Source organism: Ambystoma mexicanum, chromosome 12 (genome assembly GCF_040938575.1).
Source record: "Ambystoma mexicanum isolate Mex_15411 chromosome 12, UKY_AmexF1_1, whole genome shotgun sequence".
Lineage (NCBI taxonomy): Eukaryota > Metazoa > Chordata > Amphibia > Caudata > Ambystomatidae > Ambystoma > Ambystoma mexicanum.
The window spans coordinates 353,459,189-353,480,978 of NC_090936.1; the positions used below are offsets into that span (position 1 = coordinate 353,459,189).

Sequence of the window (21,790 nt, forward strand, 5' to 3'; positions counted from 1 at the left end):
TATACAAAGACGTATTTTCCATTCTTTCTCTCATATTACATGGCCACGTTAGTGGCCATGTAGTTATGGTTAAGTTGCTGTTTCCCTAGGAAGAGCACTTTTTGGGAGGCTTATAACTTCGCTCTCCCTGGACGAATCCTCACCAAACTTTTTTAAAAAAAGTATATGGGCCACTCTGAATTTTTTTGCAAAGTTTGGTGAGGATTCGTCCAGGGGGGGGGGCAAAGTTATAGGGGGGGTCCCAAAACTTTTTTTTTTCCCATAGACATAATGGGAAAAAACTTTGCTCACGCCTACAGCCCAAACCGCTGGACGGATTTACACCAAATTTGCGGCATGAGTGGCGGCTTGGTCCCGAAAGCGTGATTTGCTTTATTTGGTGTAAATCCATCCAGTAGTTTTAAAAAAAATGAAAAAAATGTAAGTGAAAAAATTAGTGATATCTGTGTTCGCTTCGCGGACACACTTCCCTGTTTGCCCCACGGACAGGACCGTGATTGGGCAAGCAGTTTGCGTGATGTCCGCGAACATCTGACATGCTCTCTCATTGGATGCGGTGAAAGCGTGCAGTGCGTCTGGCTTCAGAGAGGCCGGCCATCTTTGTTCCTCCCATGAGAGGCTTTGTCAGCAGGAGCGGGATCTGCCGCCTGCACAGTAAGTCTTTCGTGTCTGTCTCCTGTTCCTCCCACCCCCGCTCATGCCCCGTGTGTCCTTCTTGTCCCCCCCACCCCCACTCATGCTCCGTGTCTCCCCTGTTCCTCCAGCCCCCCGCTCACGCCATCGGCACACAGTGGCCAGCGGAGGGCCGAGGAGCGGGATCTGCCGCCTGCACACGAACGCCGTGTGTCTCTCTCCCTCCCCCCACCCCCGCTCATGCCCAGTGTGTCTCTCCCCTCCCCCCACCCCAGCTCATGTCCCGTGTCTCTCTCCCTCCCCCCCACCTCCCGCTCATGCCCCGTGTGTCTCTCCCATCCCACCCACCCCCCGCTCATGTCCCGTGTGTCTCTCCCCTCCCGCCCACCCCCCGCTCATGCCCTGTGTGTCTCTCCCCTCCCGCCAACCCCCGCTCATGCCCCGTGTGTCTCTACCCTCCCGCCCACCCCCCGCTCATGCCCCGTGTGTCTCTCCCCTCCCGCCCACCCCCCGCTCATGCCCCGTGTGTCTCTCCCCTCCCGCCCACCCCCCGCTCATGCCCCGTGTGTCTCTCCCCTCCCGCCCACCCCCCGTGTCTCTCTCCCCTCCCGCCTACCCCCGCTCATGCCCCGTGTCTCTCCCCTCCCCCCCACCCCCGCTCATGCCCCGTGTGTGTGTCTCTCCCTCCCCCCACACCCCGCTCATGCCCCGTGTGTGTCTCTCTCTCCCCCCACCCCCCGCTCATGCCCCGTGTGTGTCTCTCCCCCTCCCGCCCACCCCTCGCTCATGCCTGTGTGTCTCTCCCCCTCCCGCCCACCCCCCGCTCATGCCCCGTGTGTCTCTCTCCCTCGACCGCCCACGCCCCCGCTCATGCCCCGTGTGTCTCTCTCCCTCACGCCCACCCTCGCTCATGCCCCGTGTGTCTCTCCCCTCCCCCCCACCCCCGCTCATGTCCCGTGTGTCTCTCCCCTCCCCCCCACCCCTGCTCATGCCCCATGTGCCTCTCCCCTCCCCCCACCCCCGCTCATGCCCCGTGTGTCTCTCCCCCTCCCCCACACCCGCTCATGCCCCGTGTGTCTCTCCCCCTCCCGCCCACCCCCCCGCTCATGCCCCGTGTGTCTCTCCCCTCCCCCCCACCCCCACTCATGCCCCGTGTGTCTCTCCCCTCCCCCCACCCCCTCTCATGCCCCGTGTGTCTCTCCCCCCCACCCCCGCTCATGCCCCGTGTGTCTCTTCCCTCCCCCCCACCCCCGCTCATGCCCCGCGTGTCTCTCCCCCTCCCCCCACCCCCGCTCATGCCCCGTGTGTCTCTCCCCCTCCCGCCCACCCCCCGCTCATGCCCCGTGTGTCTCTCCCCTCCCCCCACCCCTGCTCATGCCCAGGGTGTCTCTCCCCTCCCCCCACCCCCTGAAACCCCGCTCATGCCCCGTGTGTCTATCCCTCACACCGCCCACCCCCCGCTCATGCCCTGTGTCTCTATCCCTCCTGCTGCCCACCCCCTGCTCATGCCCCGTGTCTCTATCCCTCCCGCCGCCCACCCCCCGCTTATGCCCCGTGTGTCTCTCCCCTCCCCCCACCCCCGCTCATGCCCCATGTGTCTCTCCCCTCCCACCCACCCCCGCTCATGCCCCGTGTGTCTCTCCCCTCCCGCCCACCCCCGCTCATGCCCCGTGTGTCTCTCCCCTCCACCCCACCCCCGCTCATGCCCCGTGTGTGTGTCTCTCCCTCCCCCCACCCCCCGCTCATGCCCCGTGTGTGTCTCTCTCTCCCCCCACCCCCGCTCATGCCCCGTGTGTGTCTCTCCCCCTCCCACCCACCCCTCGCTCATGCCCCGTGTGTCTCTCCCCCTCCCTCCCACCCCCCCGCTCATGCCCCGTGTGTCTCTCTCCCTCGCGCCCACCCTCACTCATGCCCCGTGTGTCTCTCCCCTCCCTCCACCCCCGCTCATGTCCCGTGTGTCTCTCCCCTCCCCCCCACCCCTGCTCATGCCCCGTGTGTCTCTCCCCTCCCCCCACCCCCGCTCATGCCCCGTGTGTCTCTCCCCCTCCCCCCACCCCGTTCATGCCCCGTGTGTCTCTCCCCCTCCCGCCCACCCCCCGCTCATGCCCCGTGTGTCTCTCCCCTCCCCCCCACCCCCGCTCATGCCCCGCGTGTCTCTCCCCTCCCCCCACCCCCGCTCATGCCCCGTGTGTCTATCCCTCACACCGCCCACCCCCGGCTCAGGCCCCGTGTCTCTATCCCTCCCGCCGCCCAGCCCCCGCTCATGCCCCGTGTCTCTATCCCTCCCGCCGCCCACCCCCCGCTTATGCCCCGTGTGTCTCTCCCCTCCCCCACACCTCCGCTCATGCCCCATGTGTCTCTCCCCTCCCACCCACCCCCGCTCATGCCCCGTGTCTCTATCCCTCCCGCCGCCCACCCCCCGCTCATGCCCTGTGTCTCTATCCCTCCCGCCGCCCACCCCCCGCTCATGCCCCGTGTGTCTTTCCCCTCCCCCCACCCCCGCTCATGCCCCGTGTGTCTCTCCCCTCCCCCCACCCCCCGCTTATGCCCCGTGTGTCTCTCCCCCTCCCGCCCACCCCCCGCTCATGCCCCGTGTGTCTCTCCCCTCCCCCCACCCCCAGACCCCCCGCTCATGCCCGTGTCTCTATCCCTCCCGCTGCCCACCCCCGCTCATGCCCCGTGTCTCTATCCCTCCCGCCGCCCACCCCCGCTCATGCCCCGTGTGTTTATCCCTCCCACCCCCACCCCCTGCTCATGCCCCGTGTGTCTCTCCCCCTCCCGCCCACCCCCCGCTCATGCCCCGTGTGTCTCTCCCCTCCCCCCACCCCCAGACCCCCCGCTCATGCCCGTGTCTCTATCCCTCCCGCTGCCCACCCCCGCTCATGCCCCATGTCTCTATCCCTCCCACCGCCCACCCCCGCTCATGCCCCGTGTGTCTTTCCCCTCCCCCCACTCCCGTTCATGCCCCGTGTATCTCTCCCCTCCCCCCCACCCCCGCGTGCCTCTCCCCTCCCGCCCACCTCCCGTTTATGCCCCGTGTGTCTCTCCGCTCCCGGCCACCCCCGGCACATGCCCCGTGTGTCTCTCCCCTCCCGCCCACCCCCCGCTCATGCCCCGTGTGTCTCTCCCCTCCCGCCCACCCCGTGTCTCTCTCCCCTCCCGCCCACCCCCGCTCATGCCCTGTGTGTCTCTCCCCTCCCCCCCACCCCCGCTCATGTCCCGTGTGTCTCTCCCCTCCACCCCACCCCCGCTCATGCCCCGTGTGTCTCTCCCCTCCCCCCACCCCCGCTCATGCCCCGTGTGTCTCTCCCCCTCCCCCCACCACCGCTCATGCCCCGTGTGTCTCTCCCCTCCCCCCCACCCCCACTCATGCCCCGTGTGTCTCTCCCCTCCCCCCACCCCCTCTCATGCCCCGTGTCCCTCCCCCCCATAAGCCCGCTCATGCCCCGTGTGTCTCTCCCCCCCACCCCCGCTCATGCCCCGCGTGTCTCTCCCCCTCCCCCCACCCCCGCTCATGCCCCGTGTGTGTGTCTCTCCCTCCCCCCACCCCCCGCTAATGCCCCGTGTGTGTCTCTCTCTCCCCCCACCCCCGCTCATGCCCCGTGTGTGTCTCTCCCCCTCCCGCCCACCCCTCGCTCATGCCTGTGTGTCTCTTCCCCTTCCGCCCACGCCCCGTGTGTCTCTCTCCCTCGACCGCCCACGCCCCCGCTCATGCCCCGTGTGTCTCTCTCCCTCGCGCCCACCCTCGCTCATGCCCCGTGTGTCTCTCCCCTCCCCCCCACCCCCGCTCATGTCCCGTGTGTCTCTCCCCTCCCCCCACCCCCGCTCATGCCCCGTGTGTCTCTCCCCCTCCCCCCACCCCCGCTCATGCCCCGTGTGTCTCTCCCCCTCCCGCCCACCCCCCGCTCATGCCCCGTGTGTCTCTCCCCTCCCCCCCACCCCCACTCATGCCCCGTGTGTCTCTCCCCTCCCCCCACCCCCTCTCATGCCCCCTGTGTCTCTCCCTCCCACCCCCGCTCATGCCCCGTGTGTCTCTCCCCCCCCAACCCCGCTCATGCCCCGCGTGTCTCTCCCCCTCCCCCCACCCCCGCTCATGCCCCGTGTGTCTCTCCCCCTCCCGCCCACCCCCCGCTCATGCCCCGTGTGTCTCTCCCCTCCCCCCACCCCTGCTCATGCCCAGGGTGTCTCTCCCCTGCCCCCACCCCCCGAAACCCCGCTCATGCCCCGTGTGTCTATCCCTCACACCGCCCACTCCTCGCTCATGCCCCGTGTCTGAATCCCTCCCGCCGCCCACCCCCCGCTCATGCCCCGTGTCTCTATTCCTCCCGCCGACCACCCCCCGCTTATGCCCCGTGTGTCTCTCCCCTCCCCCCCACCCCCGCTCATGCCCCATGTGTCTCTCCCCTCCCACCCACCCCCGCTCATGCCCCGTGTGTCTCTCCCCTCCCGCCCACCCCCCGCTCATGCCCCATGTGTCTCTCCCCTCCCGCCCACCCCCGTGTCTCTCTCCCCTCCCGCCCACCCCCGCTCATGCCCCGTGTGTCTCTCCCCTCCACCCCACCCCCGCTCATGCCCCGTGTGTGTGTCTCTCCCTCCCACCACCCCCCGCTCATGCCCCGTGTGTGTCTCTCTCCCCACACCCCCGCTCATGCCCCGTGTGTGTCTCTCCCCCTCCCGCCCACCCCTCGCTCATGCCCCGTGTGTCTCTCCCCCTCCCGCCCACCCCCCACGCTCATGCCCCGTGTGTCTCCCTCGCGCCCACCCTCGCTCATGTCCCGTGTGTCTCTCCCCTCCCCCCACCCCCGCTCATGTCCCGTGTGTCTCTCCCCTCCCCCCCACCCCTGCTCATGCCCCGTGTGTCTCTCCCCTCCCCCCACCCCCGCTCATGCCCCGTGTGTCTCTCCCCCTCCCCCCACCCCCGTTCATGCCCCGTGTTTCTCTCCCCCTCCCGCCCACCCCCCGCTCATGCCCCGTGTGTCTCTCCCCTCCCCCCCCACCCCCGCTCATGCCCCGCGTGTCTCTCCCCTCCCCCCACCCCCGCGTGTCTCTCCCCTCCCCCCACCCCCGCTCATGGCCCGCGTGTCTCTCCCCTCCCCCCACCCCCGCTCATGCCGAGGGTATCTCTCCCCTCCGCCCACCCCCGACCCCCCGCTCATGCCCCGTGTGTCTATCCCTCACACCGCCCACCCGCGGCTCATGCCCCGTGTCTCTATCCCTCCCGCCGCCCAGCCCCAGCTCATGCCTTGTGTCTCTATCCCTCCCGCCGCCCAAACCCCTCTTATGCCCCGTGTGTCTCTCCCCTCCCCCACACCTCCGCTCATGCACCATGTGTCTCTCCCCTCCCACCCACCCCCGCTCATGCCCCGTGTCTCTATCCCTCCCGCCGCCCACCCCCCGCTCATGCCCTGTGTCTCTATCCCTCCCGCCGCCCACCCCCTGCTCATGCCCCGTGTGTCTTTCCCCTCCCCCCACCCCCGCTCATGCCCCGTGTGTCTCTCCCCTCCCCCCACCCCCCGCTCATGCCCCGTGTGTCTCTCCCCCTCCCGCCCACCCCCCGCTCATGCCCCGTGTGTCTCTCCCCTCTTCCCCACCCCCGCTCATGCCGTGTGTCTCTCCCCTCCCCCCACCCCCCGACCCCCCACTCATGCCCCGTGTGTCTATCCCTCACGCCGCCCACCCCCCTCATGGCCCGTGTCTCTATCCCTCCCGCCGCCCACCCCCCGCTCATGTCCCTTGTCTCTATCCCGAACGCCACCCACCCCCCGCTCATGCCCCGTGTGTCTATCCCTCCCGCCGCCCACCCCCCTGCTCATGCCCCGTGTGTCTCTCCCCCTCCCGCCCACCCCCCGCTCATGCCCCGTGTGTCTCTCCCCTCCCCCCACCCCCAGATCCCCCGCTCATGCCCCGTGTCTCTATCCCTCCCGCTGCCCACCCCTGCTCATGCCCCGTGTCTCTATCCCTCCCGCCGCACACCCCCCGCTCATGCCCCGTGTGTCTTTCCCCTCCCCCCACTCCCGTTCATGCCCCGTGTGTCTCTCCCCTCCCCCCCACCCCCCGCTCATGCCCCATGTGTCTATCCCACCCCCGCTCATGCCCCGTGTGTCTATTCCTCCCGCACACCCCCGCTCATGCCCCGTGTCTATCCCTCCCGCTGCCCACCCCCGCTCATGCCCCGGGTGTCTATCCCTCCCGCCGCCTACCCCTCTCTCATGCCCTGTGTCTCTATCCCTCCCCTCGCTCATGCCCCGTGTCTCTATCCCTCCCCCGCTCAGGCCCCGTGTCTCTCTCCCCTACCGCCCACCCCCCGCTCATGCCCCGTGTCTCTCTCCCCTTCCCCCCCACCCCCGCTCATGCCCCGTGTCTCTCTCCCCTACCCCTCAACCCCCACTCATGCCCCGTGTCACTCTCCCCTTCCCCCCACCCCCCGCTCATGCCCCGTGTCTCTGTCCCCTTCCCCCCACCCCCTCTCATGTCCCGTGTCTCTATCCCCTTCCTCCCACCTCCCGCTCATGGCCTGTGTCTCTCCCCTTCCCCCACCCCCCGCTCATGCCCCGTGTCTCCCTCCTTTCCCCCCACCCCCGCTCATGCCCGGTGTGTCTCTCCCCTTCCCCCTCACCCCCGCTCATGCCCCGTGTGTCTCTCCCCTTCCCCCCACCCCCCGCTCATGCCCTGTGTGTCTCTCCCCTTCCCCCCCACCCCACGCTCATGCCCCGTGTGTCTCTCCCCTTTCCCCCCACCCCCCGCTCAAGCCCCGTGTGTCTCTCCACTTCCCCCCCACTTCCCGCTCAAGCCACGTGTGTCTCTCCCCTTTCCCCCCACCCCCCGCTCAAGCCCCGTGTGTCTATCCCTCACGCCACCCACCCCCCTCATGCCCCGTGTCTCTATCCCCCCTTTCCCCCACCCCCGCTCATGCCCCGTGTCTCTCTCCCCTTCCCCCCACCCCCGCTCATGCCCTGTGTCTCCCTCCTTTCCCCCCACCCCACCGCTCATGCCCTGTGTGTCTTTCCCCTTCCCCCCCACCCCCCGCACATGCCCCGTGTGTCTCCCCTGTTCCCCCCACCCCCTGCTAATGCCCTGTGTGCCTATCCCTCACGCCGCCCACCCCCCCCATGCCCCGTGTCTCTATCCCTCCCGCCGCCCACCCCCCGCTCATGCCCTGTGTGTCTATCCCTCCCGCCCCCACCCCCCGCTCATGTCCCTTGTCTCTATCTCCAAACGCCGCCCACCCCCCGCTCATGCCCCGTGTGTGTATCCCTCCCGCCGCCCACCCCCCGCTCATGCCCCGTGTGTCACTCCCCCTCCCGCCCACCCCCAGAACCCCCGCTCATGCCCCGTGTCTCTATCCCTCCCGCTGCCCACCCCCGCCCATGCCCCGTGTCTCTATTCCTGCCGCCCTCCCTCCGCTCATGCCCCGTGTGTCTTTCCCCTCTCCCCACTCCCGCTCATGCCCCATGGGTCTATCCCTCCCACCGCCCACCCCCGCTCATGCCCCGTGTGTCTATCCCTCCCGCCCACACCCGCTCATGCCCCGTGAGTCTATCCCTCCCGCCCCCCACCCCCGCTCATGCCCCGTGAGTCTATCCCTCCCGCCCCCCACCCCCGCTCATGCCCAGTGTCTCTATCCCTCCCCGCTCATGCCCCGTGTCTCTATCCCTCCCCCGCTCATGCCCCGTGTCTCTATCCCTCCCTCCCGCCCACCCCCCGCTCATGCCCCGTGTGTCTCTATCTCCCGCCCACCCCCGCTCATGCCCCGTGTGTCTCTCCCCCTCCCGCCCACCCCTGCTCATGGCCCATGTGTTTCTCCCCCTCCCGCCCACCCCCCGCTCATGCCCTGTGTGTCTCTCCCCCTCCCGCCCACCCCTCGCTCATGCCCTGTGTGTCTATCCCCCTCCCAGCCACCCCCGCTCATGCCCCGTGTGTCTCTCCCCCTCCCGCCCACCCCCCGCTCATGCCCCGTGTCTCTCACCCTCCCGCCCAACCCCCGCGTGTCTCTCCCCCTCCCCCCACCCCTGCTCATTCCCCGTGTCTCTCCCCCTCCAGCCCACCCCCCGCTCATGCCCCGTGTGTCTCTCCCCGCCCGCCCACCCCCCGCTCATGCCCCGTGTTTCGCTCCCCCTCCCGCCCACCCCCCGCTCATGCCCCGTGTGTCTATCCCTCCCCCCGCTCATGCCCCGTGTCTCTATCACCCCCCGCTCATGCCCCGTGTGTCTATCCCTCCCGCCGCCCACCCCCCGCTCATGCCCCGTGTGTCTATCCCTCCCCCCGCTCATGCCCCGTGTCTCTATCACCCCCCGCTCATGCCCCGTGTGTCTATCCCTCCCGCCGCCCACCCCCCGCTCATGCCCCGTGTGTCTATCCCTCCCGCCGCCAACCCCCCGCTCATCCCCCGTGTCTCTATCCCTCCCGCTGCCCACCCCCTGCTCATGCTCCGTGTGTCTATCCCTTCCGCCGCCCACCCCCCGGTCATGCCCTGTGTGTCTCTCCCCCTCCCGCCCACCCCCCGCTCATGCCCCGTGTGTCTCTCTCCCTCCCGCTCATGCCCCGTGTGTCTATTACTCCCACCCACCCCCCGCTCATGCCCCATGTCTCTCTCCCCCCCACCCCCGCTCATGCCCTGTGTGTCTCTCCCCTCCCCCCGACCCCCGCTCATGCCCCGTGTGTCTCTCCCCCTCCCGCCCACCCCCCGCTCATGCACCGTGTGTCTCTCCCCTCCTCCCCACCCCCGCTCATGCCGTGTGTCTCTCCCCTCCCCCCACCCCCCGACCCCCCACTCATGCCCCATGTGTCTATCCCTCACGCCGCCCACCCCCCCTCATGCCCCGTGTCTCTATCCCTCCCGCTGCCCACCCCCCGCTCATGCCCCGTGTGTCTATCCCTCCTGCCCCCACCCCCGCTCATGTCCCTTGTCTCTATCCCGAACTCCACCCACCCCCCGCTCATGCCCCGTGGGTCTATCCCTCCCGCCGCCCACCCCCCTGCTCATGACCCGTGTGTCTCTCCCCCTCCCGCCCACCCCCCGCTCATGCCCTGTGTGTCTCTCCCCTCCCCCCCACCCCCAGACCCCCCGCTCATGCCCCGTGTCTCTATCCCTCCCGCTGCCCACCCCCGCTCATGCCCCGTGTCTCTATCCCTCCCGCTGCCCACCCCGGCACATGCCCCGTGTCTCTATCCCTCCCGCCGCCCACCCCCCGCTCATGCCCCGTGTGTCTTTCCCCTCCCCCCACTCCCGCTCATGCCTCGTGTGTCTCTCCCCCCCGCCCATGCCCCATGTGTCTATCCCTCCCGCCGCCCACCCCCGCTCATGCCCCGTGTGTCTATTCCTCCCGCCCACCCCCCCGCTCATACCCCGTGTGTCTATCCCTCCCGCCGCCCACCCCCCGTGTGTCTATCCCTCCCGCCGCCCACCCCCCGCTCATGCCCCGTGTCTCTGTCCCTCCCCTCGCTCATGCCCCGTGTCTCAATCCCTCCCGCCGCCCACCCCCCGCTCGTTCCCCGTGTCTCTATCCCTCCCGCCGCCCACCCCCCACTCATGCCCCGTGTCTCTATCCCTCCCGCCGCCCACCCCCCACTCATGCCCCGTGTCTCTATCCCTCCCGCCGCCCACTCCCCGCTCATGCCCCATGTCTCCCTACTGTTCCCCCACCCCCCGCTCATGCCTCGTGTGTCTCTCCCCCCCGCCCATGCCCCATGTGTCTATCCCTCCCGCCGCCCACCCCCGCTCATGCCCCGTGTGTCTATTCCTCCCGCCCACCCCCCGCTCATGCCCCGTGTGTCTTTCCCTCCCGCCGCCCACCCCCCGTGTGTCTATCCCTCCCGCCGCCCACCCCCCGCTCATGCCTCGTGTCTCTGTCCCTCCCCTCGCTCATGCCCCGTGTCTCTATCCCTCCCCCGCTCATGCCCCGTGTCTCAATCCCTCCCGCCGCCCACCCCCCGCTCGTGCCCCGTGTCTCAATCCCTCCCGCCGCCCACCCCCCGCTCATGCCCTGTGTCTCTATCCCTCCCGCCGCCCACCCCCCACTCATGCCCCGTGTCTCTATCCCTCCCGCCGCCCACTCCCCGCTCATGCCCCATGTCTCCCTACTGTTCCCCCCACCCCCTGCTCATGCCCCGTGTCTCTCTCCACTTCCCCTCCACCCCCGCTCATGCCCCGTGTCTCCCCTGTTCCCCCCACCCCCGCTCATGCCCCGTGTCTCCCTTGTTTTACCCTCATCCCCAGCTCATGCTCCGTGTCTCCCTTGTGTTACCCCCCCACCCATGCCCTGTCTCCCCTGTTACCCCCCACCACCCGCTCATGCCCCGTGTCTCTCTCCCCTACCCCCCACCCCTCGCTCATGCCCTGTGTGTCTCTCCCCTTCCCCCCACCCCCCGCTCATGCCCCGTGTGTCTCTCCCCTTCCCCCCACCCCTGTTCATGCCCCGTGTGTCTCCCCTGTTCCCCCCACCCCCTGATCATGCCCCATGTGTGCACCCTGTTCCCCCACCCCCGCTCATGCCCTGTTCCCCCTACCCCCGCTCATGCCCTGTGTGCGCCCTGTTCCCCCCACCCCCGCTCATGCCCCATGTGTCTCCCTCGTGTTCCCCCACCCCCCGCTCATGCCCCATGTCTCCCTCGTGTACCCTCTCACCCCCCGCTCATGCCCCGTGTGTCTCCTGTTGCCCCCACCCCCGCTCATGCCCCATGTCTCCCTCATGTTCCCCCAACCCCCACTCATGCCCCGTGTCCCCCCGCCCCCCACTCATGCCCTGTCTCCATCGTGTACCCCCTCACCCCCCGCTCATGCCCCGTGTGTCTCCTGTTGCTCCCACCCCCCGCTCATGCCCCGTGTCTCTCTCCCCTTCCCCCCCACCCCCGCTCATGCCCCGTGTCTCTCTCCCCTACCCCCCACCCCCGCTCATGCCCCGTGTCTCTCTCCCCTACCCCCCACCCCCCACTCATGCCCCGTGTCTCTCTCCCCTTCCCCCCACCCCCCGCTCATGCCCCGTGTCTCTGTCCCCTTCCCCCCAACCCCCTCTCATGTCCCGTGTATCTCTCCCCTTCCCCCCACCCCCGCTCATGCCCTCTGTCTCTCCCCTTCCCGCCACCCCCCGCTCATGCCCCGTGTCTCCCTCCTTTCCCCCACCCCCCGCTCATGCCCCGTGTCTCTCTCCCCTTACCCCCACCCCCCGCTCATGCCCCGTGTGTCTCTCCCCTTCCCCCCACCCTCCGATCAAGCCCCTTGTGTCTCTCCCCTTCCCCCCACCCCCGCTCATGCCCCGTGTGTCCCTCCCCTTCCCCGCCACCCCCGCTCATGCCCTGTGTCTCCCTCCTTTCCCCCCACCCCCCGCTCATGCCCCGTGTGTCTCTCCCGTTCCCCCTCATCCCCCACACATGCCCCGTGTGTCTCACCTGTTCCCCCACCCCCTGCTCATGCCCCGTGTGTACGCCCTGTTCCCCCACCCCCGCTCATGCCCTGTGTGTGCCCTGTTCCCCCACCCCACTCATGCCCCGTGTCTCCCTCGTGTACCCCCTCACCGCCCGCTCATGCCCAGTGTGTCTCCTGTTGCCCCCACCCCCGCTCATGCCCCGTGTCTCCCTCGTGTGCCCACCAACCCCCACTCATGCCCCGTGTCTCCCTCGTGTTCCCCCCACCCCCCACTCATGCCATGTCTCCATCGTGCATCCCCTCATCCCCCGCTCAAGCCCCATGTGTTTCCTGTTGCCCCTACCCCCCGCTCCTGCCCCGTGGGTCTCCTGTTGCCCCCACCCCTGCCCTGTGTCTCCCTCGTATTCCCCCCACCCCCCGCTCATACCCCGTGTCTCCCTCATGTTCCTCCCCACCCGCTGCTCATGCCCCATGTCTCTCTCGTGTTCCCCCCAACCCCGCTCATGCCCCGTGTTTCCTTCCTTTTCCCCCCATCCCCGCTCATGCCCCGTGTCTCCCTCGTGTACCCCCTCACCCCCCGCTCATGCCCGTGTGTCTCCTGTTGCCCCCACCCCCGCTCATGCCCCGTGTCTCCCTCGTGTTCTCCCCAACCCCCACTCATGCCCCGTGTCTCCCTCGTGTTCCCCCCACCCCCCACTCATGTCATGTCTCCCTCGTGTTCCCCCCACCCCCCACTCATGTCATGTCTCCATCGTGTATCCCCTCACCCCCCGCTCCTGCCCCGTGTGTCTCCTGTTGCCCCCACCCCCTGCTCCTGCCCCGTGTTCCCCCCACCCCCGCTCATACCCCGTGTCTCCCTCATGTTCCTCCCCACCCGCTGCTCATGCCCCGTGTCTCTCTCGTGTTCCCCCACCCCCGCTCACGCCCTGTGTTTCCTTCCTTTTCCCCACCACCCCCTGCTCATGCCCCGTTTGTACCCTGTTCCCTCTCACCCCCCGCTCATGCCCATGTGTCTCCCCTGTTCTCCCCGCCCCCCGCTCATGCCCTGTTGTGTTGTCTTTATACACCCCGCCTTCCCTTTCCATGATGGCCATCTTTTTTTTTTTTTACCACCCGCCGTTAGATGGAGGACATAAGATGTTAGTGGTCTTCATCTATTGAAAAGGATGTTATGGTGACGTTGCACTAATAAAAACCTTTAAAATTTAGTTAAAAAAAATGTTACAGGGACGTTATGGGTAAGTTGCACTAATAAAAACCTATGAAATTCAATGAAAAAACGTTGTTAAAGGGACGTTATGGTTAAGTTGCGCTATTAAAAACCCATGAAATTCAGTGAAAAAACGTTGTTAAAGGGACGTTATGGTTAAGTTGCGCTACTAAAAACCTATGAAATTCAGTGAAAAAACTTTGTCAAAGGGACGTTATGGTTCCAAGTAAAACCGAAAAACCCTTGAAATTCGCCAGTTATGGTAAGCTAAGCAACCATAACTCGCGCCACCACCGTGCACTGCTAAGACTAACACGCAGGACATCAAAGATGACATCACAAATGTCATTGATGACATCACTGATGACATCACATGTCTGGCTCACTCTTTTTTCTTTTACTGACATATCTAGGCCACATGGTTTTCTTCAGTAACAGTCAGAAAATAAAAATTTTATTTTATTTGTAGACGTATCCTTCAAGTAGGTTCTTACAGTAATTCCCTTAGAGTCCAGTCACATCATATGAAACATATACATACGGGAAGACACAAGCTTGAAAGACAGCAATCCTTTTTGTGCATAAAGATAATCAATAGACTTATGCGCACTTTCTGATAGTTCTGTTTTTTTTTTTTTGCACTGCGCACTGCTAAGAATAACACCAACCGCGGTGAAGGTAAGGATCAAGACCGAACACGAAGCAGAAGGCCACCGGGGCAAGTAGGTCTTCAATTCCGTCTGAAAATGCTACAAGGAATGCATAGGTGCCGATCGCACATGCAAAATAAACAGGAGCAGTATGCGTAACAATGCTCTGTTAGGAAGCAGATGAAACGCTAAGTGCAGGGTGTGGTCCGGGGCGTGGGTTTATAGCCGCGGACGGTGCCCTGTCAGCACTAGACCACCAAGAATGCCAGATCCATGTATCTATCCGGTGCCATGTTGGGTTCCACAGCGGGTTCTTCTTTCACAGCCATGTAGGGATGGGTTGCCGCCTTGTTCCATATACACCTCTGCCAGCCAGCCATCCCACAAACCCATCGTCTCCCGACACTGTCATGGGGGAGATCCTCCTGACCCATCTGCCTTGTACCTGCACTGCAATCCTGACAGCACTCCCCTACAAAGCCCCCCCAAGGAGGGCCGACCCAGGTCCTGGCTTCATGGGATGATTATGGTGGTAACGGCTAACAAACGGGGTGCATGAATGTTCTCTACTGGTTCCCAAGTCCGATCTAAAGCACTGTACCCCTTCCAATCCACCAGGTAATGTAATTTTCGTCGAATAATCTTGGAATCTAAGATGTCCCGTACCTAGTACTATTTCTTCCCATTTAGAATTGTGGAGGAGGAGGATTAGACATGGAGTCTCGTGTGCCGGGGTGTACTGGTTTAAGTAGCGATGCAAGGAAGACAGAGTGGATCTTCAATGAGGAGGGTAGCCCCAGTTTAAGTAGAACAGGGTTAACAATGGCTGTTATGGCTTAGGGACCAATGAATTTAGGGTGAAACCTTTTGGGGGCAACTTAATAAACTGGTGCATTTCTTCTTTTGTTATCGGCAAAATGTTTCTGAGCAGCTTTGGCATCGTGTAGGGTTCTGGTGGCTTTTCTTAAAGATTTTCTGATACTACGATGCAGAGATGTTACAGCTGGCATTTCCAAAGCGATAGTGGGATCAAGAGCTGTGGTACGTGGATCCCTTCCATGTAAAAAGTAGAAAGGTGAAAAACATGTGGCACTGTGAATACTGTTTTTGTATGCATATTCCACTGCACACAGCAGATTAACCCAACTGTCCACCTGGGCAAACCTGCAATGCAGATATTGCTCAAGTGTTTGGTTAGTTCTCTCGGTCTGACCAGCGGTTTGTGGATGATGGCTGGTGGATAGTCTGATTTCAATTTGAACCTTATCACAACTCCTCCTCCAAAATTTGGATATGAATCGACTCCCTGGGTCTGAGATGCTTACGGATGGAAACCCATGTAATCGTACGTTTGTTAGGAAAACTTGAGCAACAGTCCCTGCATTTGATAAGCCTTTCAGCGCGATAAAATGCGCCATCTTGGTTAGGAGGTCTACTACTACCAGGATAGTGTTGTACCCGTTTAAGGAGGTAAATCGATAATAAAGTCCAGTGATATTGTATGCCATGGAGCAGGTGGTAAGGACAATGGTCTAAGTAATCCTGAAGGTTTTGTTTTTGAAGTCTTGTTGCGGGCACACACATCACAAGTCTTTACATATTGGATGACGTTCTTTCGCCACTTAGGCTACCAAAAATGTTGACAAATTTTCACTAGAGTTTTGGTGATTCAAGGATGGGCAGCGGTTAAAGCATTGTGGTAGTTGTATAAAACTTTGTCTTGCATGGTCGGCTCCAGTAAGTACAGGCACCCGCGATAGTATGGTAGGCCATCTTCTGTGGTTCGTTAAGGGTCTTGGGACACCCAAACATGTAACTGTTCTGGTGTTAGATATTGCCTAATTTCAATGCACAGCTGAGCTAAAGCAGGCAGCGTTGAACTTGTCAATCCCAACAATTTACTTCCTGGGATAATAGTAATGGGGTCTGGAACTGCATAAACATCTCTTCCTTCCAGATTCCATCCGATGCGGGAGAGGGCATCCTCCTTTTTTGTTTTTGTCTCCTGGACAGGAGGTTATGACAAAGCCATTTTCCGAAAAAGAACTGGGCCCATCTAAGCTGACGGGGAGTTTGCGCCTGTGCTGTTCGCAGATATTGTAGATTGCGATCGTCGGTGTAGACAGTAACTGCATGTTTTGCACCTAACAGATGATGACGCCATTCTTTGAAAGCATCTTTAATGGCAAGCAACTCTTTGGCACTTATTGTATAGGTCAGTTCCGCAGGGGAGAATTTCTTGGACCAAAACACCACAGGATGTAATTGATTAGTGGTCGGATCTCGTTGTGACAATACAGCTCCCAACGCCACGCTGGACGCATCAGTTTGAACGATGAATGGAAGTTTAGGATCTGGGTGTTTCAAAATCGGCGCTGAGGTAAACTGTGCCTTGAGTTGTTTAAACGCTTGTTCAGCTTCATTGTTTGTTTGTTTTATTATTTGTAATGCGCAAACATACTCTAGGGTAACAGGGCGCAGCAGTTACATGAATATGCGAAGCTTAGTTACAACAACAAAAATATATACATACACACAGTAGTATTAAAAGCAGGATTATATACATATATACAGATAAACACGTGTAGGTACAATATGTACATATAGGAACATGAAAGACTTAACAACTGGATGTGTTAGAAGGCCTGCGTTTTCAACCATGAAACAACCTTATATCGGAAGTTTTGCTAAGGCAAGTCTATTCTGAGAGTTGGCGGTAAGGCATTCCAGTTTAGCTGCTTTCACTGGGAAGCTATTGCCCCCTATGGTGGAACGTTTGAAGTTGGGGACAGAAAGGCAGTCTTTGTAGACTGTTCTTGTGGGCCTCAGAGAGGTCTGTCTATGAAATCTGTCGATCAGATAAATTGGAGCAGCGTTATTGAGAGATTTGTGAGTAAGTGACGCGGTTTTTAGGAGGATTTTGTCTTTGATAGAGAGACAATTATTCTGTTGGCTGTGTGCTGTAATATTCTCTATTCTGGAGATGCCCAATGCCACTCTAAGAGCGTTATTCTGAAGAGTTTGTAGTTTGCTTGTAGTGGCTTTGGAGGACCAAAGATAAAGAGCATTGCAATAGTCCAGGCGGGGCAATATGAGGGCTCTAGCGAGGGTCAGGCAACTAGTGTCGAACAGAAAGGGTTTGGCTGCACGGATCAGTTTACACGTGTAATCCGTGGAGGAAGCTAGGGAGTTCACCTGTCTGTTGAAGTTAGAATCCAAATAGAAGCCTAGCATTTTAACCTCTTGTCCTACTTTGATGCTATTGCCATCAATTGTGAAAGAAGAGTAGACAGGGCCTAATTTCTTTAAGCTGGAGGTGGATCCCAGGATGATAAGATCATTTTTATCATCATTCAGGCATAGTCCATGAGTGGCCATCCATGCCTGGATGATGATGTACACTGTATTCACCAAGGCCAAATCCTTTTCACAATCCCCAGAAAGCGGGAGGAGGATCTGGGTATCATCTGCGTAGTTGGTGTAGGTGATACCGAGATGATCCAGATCATCGAAAAGGGGCTTGGCACCGCTCATGCCCTGTGTGTCTTTCCCCTTCCCCCCCACCCCCTGCACATGCCCCGTGTGTCTCCCCTGTTCCCCCCACCCCCTGCTAATGCCCCGTGTGCCTATCCCTCACGCCGCCCACCCCCCCATGCCCCGTGTCTCTATCCCTCCCGCCGCCCACCCCCCGCTCATGCCCTGTGTGTCTATCCCTCCCGCCCCCACCCCCCGCTCATGTCCCTTGTCTCTATCTCCAAACGCCGCCCACCCCCCGCTCATGCCCCGTGTGTGTATCCCTCCCGCCGCCCACCCCCCGCTCATGCCCCGTGTGTCACTCCCCCTCCCGCCCACCCACAGAACCCCCGCTCATGCCCCGTGTCTCTATCCCTCCCGCTGCCCACCCCCGCCCATGCCCCGTGTCTCTATCCCTCCCGCCGCCCACCCTCCGCTCATGCCCCGTGTGTCTTTCCCCTCTCCCCACTCCCGCTCATGCCCCATGGGTCTATCCCTCCCACCGCCCACCCCTGCTCATGCCCCGTGTGTCTATCCCTCCCGCCCACCCCCGCTCATGCCCCGTGAGTCTATCCCTCCCGCCCCCCACCCCCGCTCATGCCCCGTGTCTCTATCCCTCCCTCCCGCCCACCCCCGCTCATGCCCCGGTGTCTCTCCCCCTCCCGCCCACCCCTGCTCATGGCCCGTGTGTTTCTCCCCCTCCCGCCCACCCCCCGCTCATGCCCTGTGTGTCTCTCCCCCTCCCGCCCACCCCTCGCTCATGCCCTGTGTGTCTATCCCCCTCCCAGCCACCCCCGCTCATGCCCCGTGAGTCTCTCCCCCTCCCGCCCACCCCCCGCTCATGCCCCGTGTCTCTCACCCTCCCGCCCAACCCCCGCGTGTCTCTCCCCCTCCCCCCACCCCTGCTCATTCCCCGTGTCTCGCCCACCCCCCGCTCATGCCCCGTGTGTCTCTCCCCGCCCGCCCACCCCCTGCTCATGCCCCGTGTGTCTCCCTCCCTCGCGCCCAGCCTCGCTCATGCCCCGTGTGTCTCTCCCCTCCCCCCACCCCCGCTCATGTCCCGTGTGTCTTTCCCCTCTCCCCACTCCCGCTCATGCCCCATGGGTCTATCCCTCCCACCGCCCACCCCCGCTCATGCCCCGTGTGTCTATCCCTCCCGCCCACCCCCGCTCATGCCCCGTGAGTCTATCCCTCCCGCCCCCCACCCCCGCTCATGCCCCGTGTCTCTATCCCTCCCCCGCTCATGCCCCGTGTCTCTATCCCTCCCTCCCGCCCACCCCCCGCTCATGCCCTGTGTGTCTCTATCTCCCGCCCACCCCCGCTCATGCCCCGGTGTCTCTCCCCCTCCCGCCCACCCCTGCTCATGGCCCGTGTGTTTCTCCCCCTCCCGCCCACCCCCCGCTCATGCCCTGTGTGTCTCTCCCCCTCCCGCCCACCCCTCGCTCATGCCCTGTGTGTCTATCCCCCTCCCAGCCACCCCCGCTCATGCCCCGTGTGTCTCTCCCCCTCCCGCCCACCCCCCGCTCATGCCCCGTGTCTCTCACCCTCCCGCCCAACCCCCGCGTGTCTCTCCCCCTCCCCCCACCCCTGCTCATTCCCCGTGTCTCGCCCACCCCCCGCTCATGCCCCGTGTGTCTCTCCCCGCCCGCCCACCCCCTGCTCATGCCCCGTGTGTCTCCCTCCCTCGCGCCCAGCCTCGCTCATGCCCCGTGTGTCTCTCCCCTCCCCCCACCCCCGCTCATGTCCCGTGTGTCTCTCCCCTCCCCCCCACCCCTGCTCATGCCCCATGTGTCTCTCCCCTCCCCCCACCCCCGCTCATGCCCCGTGTGTCTCTCCCCCTCCCCCACACCCGCTCATGCCCCGTGTGTCTCTCCCCCTCCCGCCCACCCCCCGCTCATGCCCCGTGTGTCTCTCCCCTCCCCCCTACCCCCACTCATGCCCCGTGTGTCTCTCCCCTCCCCCCACCCCCTCTCATGCCCCGTGTGTCTCTCCCCCCCACCCCCGCTCATGCCCCGTGTGTCTCTTCCCTCCCCCCCACCCCCGCTCATGCCCCGCGTGTCTCTCCCCCTCCCCCCACCCCCGCTCATGCCCCGTGTGTCTCTCCCCCTCCCGCCCACCCCCCGCTCATGCCCCGTGTGTCTCTCCCCTCCCCCCACCCCTGCTCATGCCCAGGGTGTCTCTCCCCTCCCCCCACCCCCTGAAACCCCGCTCATGCCCCGTGTGTCTATCCCTCACACCGCCCACCCCCCGCTCATGCCCTGTGTCTCTATCCCTCCTGCTGCCCACCCCCTGCTCATGCCCCGTGTCTCTATCCCTCCCGCCGCCCACCCCCCGCTTATGCCCCGTGTGTCTCTCCCCTCCCCCCACCCCCGCTCATGCCCCATGTGTCTCTCCCCTCCCACCCACCCCCGCTCATGCCCCGTGTGTCTCTCCCCTCCCGCCCACCCCTCGCTCATGCCCCGTGTGTCTCTCACGTGTCTCTCTCCCCTCCCGCCCACCCCCGCTCATGCCCCGTGTGTCTCTCCCCTCCACCCCACCCCCGCTCATGCCCCGTGTGTGTCTCTCCCTCCCCCACCCCCCGCTCATGCCCCGTGTGTGTCTCTCTCTCCCCCCACCCCCGCTCATGCCCCGTGTGTGTCTCTCCCCCTCCCACCCACCCCTCGCTCATGCCCCGTGTGTCTCTCCCCCTCCCTCCCACCCCCCCGCTCATGCCCCGTGTGTCTCTCTCCCTCGCGCCCACCCTCGCTCATGCCCCGTGTGTCTCTCCCCTCCCCCCACCCCCGCTCATGTCCCGTGTGTCTCTCCCCTCCCCCCCACCCCTGCTCATGCCCTGTGTGTCTCTCCCCTCCCCCCACCCCCGCTCATGCCCTGTGTGTCTCTCCCCCTCCCCCCACCCCCGTTCATGCCCCGTGTGTCTATCCCCCTCCCGCCCACCCCCCGCTCATGCCCCGTGTGTCTCTCCCCTCCCCCCCACCCCCGCTCATGCCCCGTGTGTCTCTCCCCTCCCCCCACCCCCGCTCATGCCCCGTGTGTCTATCCCTCACACCGCCCACCCCCGGCTCATGCCCAGTGTCTCTATCCCTCCCGCCGCCCAGCCCCCGCTCATGCCCCGTGTCTCTATCCCTCCCGCCGCCCACCCCCCGCTTATGCCCCGTGTGTCTCTCCCCTCCCCCAAACCTCCGCTCATGCCCCATGTGTCTCTCCCCTCCCACCCACCCCCGCTCATGCCCCGTGTCTCTATCCCTCCCGCCGCCCACCCCCCGCTCATGCCGTGTCTCTATCCCTCCCGCCGCCCACCCCCCGCTCATGCCCCGTGTGTCTTTCCCCTCCCCCCACCCCCGCTCATGCCCCGTGTGTCTCTCCCCTCCCCCCACCCCCCGCTTATGCCCCGTGTGTCTCTCCCCCTCCCGCCCACCCCCCGCTCATGCCCCGTGTGTCTCTCCCCTCCCCCCACCCCCAGACCCCCCGCTCATGCCCGTGTCTCTATCCCTCCCGCTGCCCACCCCCGCTCATGCCCCGTGTCTCTATCCCTCCCGCCGCCCACCCCCCGCTCATGCCCCGTGTGTTTATCCCTCCCACCCCCACCCCCCGCTCATGCCCCGTGTGTCTCTCCCCCTCCCGCCCACCCCCTGCTCATGCCCCGTGTGTCTCTCCCCTCCCCCCACCCCCAGATCCCCCGCTCATGCCCGTGTCTCTATCCCTCCCGCTGCCCACCCCCGCTCATGCCCCATGTCTCTATCCCTCCCACCGCCCACCCCCCGCTCATGCCCCGTGTGTCTTTCCCCTCCCCCCACTCCCGTTCATGCCCCGTGTGTCTCTCCCCTCCCCCCACCCCCGCGTGCCTCTCCCCTCCCGCCCACCTCCCGTTTATGCCCCGTGTGTCTCTCCGCTCCCGGCCACCCCCGGCACATGCCCCGTGTGTCTCTCCCCTCCCGCCCACCCCCCACTCATGCCCCGTGTGTCTCTCCCCTCCCGCCCACCCCCGTGTCTCTCTCCCCTCCCGCCCACCCCCGCTCATGCCCTGTGTGTCTCTCCCCTCCCCCCCACCCCCGCTCATGTCCCGTGTGTCTCTCCCCTCCACCCCACCCCCGCTCATGCCCCGTGTGTCTCTCCCCTCCCCCCACCCCCGCTCATGCCCCGTGTGTCTCTCCCCCTCCCCCCACCACCGCTCATGCCCCGTGTGTCTCTCCCCTCCCCCCCACCCCCACTCATGCCCCGTGTCCCTCCCCCCCATACCCCCGCTCATGCCCCGTGTGTCTCTCCCCCCCACCCCCGCTCATGCCCCGCGTGTCTCTCCCCCTCCCCCCACCCCCGCTCATGCCCCGTGTGTGTGTCTCTCCCTCCCCCCACCCCCCGCTAATGCCCCGTGTGTGTCTCTCTCTCCCCCCACCCCCGCTCATGCCCCGTGTGTGTCTCTCCCCC

At 64.6% G+C, this 21,790-nt stretch overlaps 1 protein-coding gene across 9 annotated transcripts in view; it reads right to left on the reverse strand.

The window, feature by feature from the left end:
• ITPR2 (inositol 1,4,5-trisphosphate receptor type 2) overlaps nucleotides 1-21,790 on the reverse strand; it is a 4,412,221-nt gene that overhangs the window by 2,373,949 nt on the left and 2,016,482 nt on the right. The gene's annotated exons all lie outside the window — the stretch shown is intronic.